At 55.8% G+C, this 4,032-nt stretch overlaps 1 non-coding gene across 1 annotated transcript; it reads right to left on the bottom strand.

Moving 5' to 3' along the window:
• Positions 1 to 3,567: 3,567 nt before the first annotated feature.
• Positions 3,568 to 3,639, bottom strand: TRNAE-UUC. Its single transcript has one exon. It is a non-coding gene; the product is annotated as a tRNA-Glu (tRNA).
• Positions 3,640 to 4,032: the final 393 nt, after the last annotated feature.

Below are 4,032 nucleotides of genomic sequence, written 5' to 3'. Positions count from 1 at the left end.
GAGTGTGGAGCTCCGGGTCCCCCAGGCCGCCTGGAGAACGAGTCTCCTGCAGCTCCGGGAGCAACAGGCGGACAGTCCAGCCTGCAGAGCGGTCCGGCGGCCCCCCCACCCGGCCCGCTCCCGGAGGCGCGCCTTCGTGATGCGCCTGCGCGCCGCACTTCCCAAGGGGGTGGGGGACATCGCCCAGCCGGCGCCGCTCGGATCCGGCGCGCCTCCCGCGCACGTGGGCGCACATCTTCCCGGGGTGCTGCGTGCGTCACTCGCTCGAGTCCCCTCGGCGGGTTTGGCGACCCCCGCTGCCCTCTCCCTCCAGGCTGCCGAGACCGCGCCCTGCGCTTCAGGGTGCCTTTCTGGTCCTGGGGAGGGGTCCTGCAGGTGCGACCACCCCACCCCACCCCCGGCGGCCAAAACCCTGGGGCAAGAACCAGGAGCGCACGCTGGAGGACAGAGGGTGGGTGGGGGCCTGCCCTGGACTTAGCTGGGCGGCCAGACTTGAGTTGTGAAGATGGTTTCAGAGAACAGAAAGTTTGGGGGTAAAATGACCACCCTTACTAAAACACTATTTCAAACAAGTAGAAGTATTTGGTACTCAGCAGTTGCCTGGGTGATGAAAGAGTTTGCTCCTAAACCTAAGCCCAACCTCCACGATGGTGGAGTTGAGTCTGTTCACCCCGACGCTGTAGGACAGGGTTGATCTGGCCCTTTGGGCTTCTGCGATAAATCTTTGGGGAGCAGACAGTCTCGGGGTCTCCTTCCAGAGCCCAAAGTATTAGAATACCTGACCTTGTGCTTGCAGCTCCGCCTAACCCACTACTCCACCAGGGCTCCTTAACGATTGATCTTTAAAACAAAACAAAACTCCCTGCCGATGATGTGCAGACTCCTATTGGACAGGGTAGAACTGCCCCTGTGAGTTTACACGGAGTCGAAAGCCTCACGTTCTCCCTTGGAGCTGCTGGCGGCTGCTGACCTTGCCGTGAGCAGCCCAACATGTAAGTTCCTGACCCCAGGGCGCCCTTCCTTAACTGGGCATTATTAATTAATAATGTATCAATATGGGTGTATTAATAAGAATTTTTGCAAAGGAAAGGGGGTATTACTTGGAGGGGAGGAAAATAGGTAAAGTTGCTTTTTACACAATTTTCCGGGCATCCTCAAACTGATCCAGAAAATAAGCCACTTGATTGACTCCGGGAGTCTCCGGCTGTGCTTTTTTATTGGCGGGCTTTCCGTGGCTGGTAGGTCTGGTAGGTCTGGTAGGTCGTACGTGGATCACCAGGCCTTTCTGGGGAAGCGGACAATGGGTGGATGCCAGATGAATGCACTCCAGGGTGATCACAGAGATTTTAAAAAACAAAGGTGCCTTGTTCCTTGTCATTCACAGGCGCTGTAAGGACGGAGGGAGGGAGGTCTATGGTGCCGGTCAAAGGAAGTCCTGGCTGTGTGTGTGAGACAGAGACAGAAAAAGGAAGAAGCCTGGGCTTAGGGGGGGAGCCTCCCACAGAGAGAAGGTAACCTGGAGGGCAGCTGAGGGGACCTAGGACTCCCCTCTTTTGAAGGCCAGCCCTTGAAGGCTCTGGAATTTACCACCAAGAGAGGCTCTGGGTCACCTTTGCCGGAGGCGTTCAGCCGGAAGGAGCCTTTTTCCAGGGAACTCTGGTTATGGGCCCAGCCCTCCACTGGGACTACACCTGGGCACCTGGCCTACTGCCCGTGGCTCTGCCCCAGACCTCCCGGTCTGGACAAGGGGGTGGTCCACCGGTCTGCCTCACCCCCACGTACACCCCAGAGTTCAGACCCCAAAGTTGCTGCCATCAAGTCGGCCCTACAGGACAGGGTAGAGCTGTCCATGAGGGTCTCTGAGACTGACTCTTCGTGGGAGTAGAAAGCCGCCTCTTTGTCCCGAGGAGCAGGTGGTGGTTTTTGAACTGCTGACCTTTAGCAGCGCAGCGCCCAATGCACTGTGGCAGCCGAGCTCCGATTTCACCAGGTGGCCTGCCAATCCCTCAGGAGCACTGTCGAGCAAAGGAAACACGTGCAAAAGTGTCCGTGGTCGGACACCTGCAGAAGACACTGAGGTGCTGATGAGACCCACAGCCTGTGAGTCCTCAGTTCTAACGCCCAGCGACCCTGGAGGACACAATAGAAGCCCCCGTTCTGGAAGCAGACCGCCTCATCGTTCTTCCTGGGAGCGGCCAGTAGGTTCCAGCCACCAGCTTTCCAGTTAGCAGCCACTGTTGCTACGCCGACAGGGATTTGTGGAAGGAAAAGTGGCCCACTGTATTTTGACCCACAGCAGGATGGGCCCACACCCTTTTTCCAGGGAGCAAATATCTGGGAGATAAAAGATACTTGGATCCCTTTGCTTTCTCAAAAAAAACACAAACAAAAACCTGCCACCGAGCGGATTCCGCATCCCAGTGACCCTATAGGACAGAGCAGAACTGCCCCTAAGCGTTTCCAAGACTGACTCTTTGCAGCAACAGGAAACCTCATCTTTCTGCACAGCAGGGCATGGCCTTGAATTGCTGACTGTGGTTAGCGACCCAGGGCAGACCTGCTCCACCTCCAGGGCTCCTTGCTTTAGACGGTTTCAAGTGGGAGGGAGGGAGGGAGGCCTTGCTGAGGGGTCACTAGGAAAAGGACAGCAGTGAGGGTGGCCCAGCAAGTGACGGAGGTCACGAGTGTCACTGAAGTGTGCAGGGGGAAAGTACTCCATTGGCAAATGTTGTGTGTGTGTGTGTGTGTGTGTGTGTGTGTGTGTGTGTGTTTTACAAAGTAAGGGAGAGGTCAGCCTGAGGCCTGCAGGAGTAAGCTTAATGCTCTGGAGGGACCTGGCCCCCAAGCAGGAGTGGCGCACTAAGGCGTGAGTAGCCCTTACTCAGTATTACAATTTTCGTTGTCTCATTGTCACCATCATAAAATATTTATGGAACACTCAGAAAGCTGGTGGCGGTCTCCTAGGCTCCTAAGTGGCGGGATTAGGTGTACAACCTGTCCCTGCAGACCCGCTATTTTTAGAACGTTCACTTATTGAGCAGTGTTTTTTTGAGAGCTTCCTGTGCTCCCGACATTGGGTTAGACTCTGTAAAGGACAAAGCAAGCCAAGCTGGTCCCGGCGCCCTGTGTGCTGCAGGGTGGCACTGAGCTCCTCTTGGTTCCTGTGGTTGTCATGGTTACAGCAGCAGCTTCCCAGGGCTTTCTTCTTGGCTCGACCCCACTTTAAATACCTTCCGGTTCAAAACCCCACTGTCAGGGCGTCCATCCAATGGAAAGCAAGCCTAGAGGACAGAGTGGAGCAGCCCCTCTGGGTTCCCGAGGTTGTAAACCTTTGTGGGAAAAGATCATTCCATCATGACCCACAGCTACCCTGCAGGGCAGAGTAGCACTGCCCCGGTGGGTTTCTGAGACTTTAAATCTTTATAGGAGTGGAAAGCCACATCTTTGTCCCACAGAGAATCTGGCGGGCTTGGTTAGACTGCTGACCTTGTAGCTAACCGCGCACCCCAGGAAATCACCAGAGCTCTTTGTCTAGAGGGTTAAAAATGCTGACCTTCAAAAGCTACCTTCCCACACCGGGAGTCGAACCCGGGCCGCCTGGGTGAAAACCAGGAATCCTAACCACTAGACCATGTGGGAAACCAAAGGCTAGTAGACCAAAAACCAGACCTACTGCTACCAATTCCTTTCTGGCTCATAGCAACCGTGAAGGACCAATAGACCTGCCCCCTGGGTGTTTCTGAGGCTGCAGAACCTGCTCAGGGACTCACCGCTGGCCAGTGAGCAGCCTGGTGTTTTCACCAGCGTGCCGCCAGGCTCCTTTGGGAGCCACAGGTCTGTGCCGCCTGGCGACCTCTGAAACGGGTTTCGGCCACGAGGATTCCTTCTGTTTATTTACAAGCTCAGACAGACATCATTCTACGTGGGCCCTCTGGAATGCCTTTGTATCTCGGTGGAATCCGTGAGGGCAGGAACTGGAGGTGAGGATCCTGGGCCCTTCCTCAGGACAGTGACCAGGTCGGGTTTTCTGTC

The sequence above is a fragment of the Echinops telfairi genome, unplaced genomic scaffold (genome assembly GCF_000313985.2).
Source record: "Echinops telfairi isolate 266 unplaced genomic scaffold, ASM31398v2 ScPeMD7_25;HRSCAF=90, whole genome shotgun sequence".
Lineage (NCBI taxonomy): Eukaryota > Metazoa > Chordata > Mammalia > Afrosoricida > Tenrecidae > Echinops > Echinops telfairi.
Note: the sequence above shows the minus strand (reverse complement) of the source record. Positions and strands in the feature narration are given on the sequence as shown.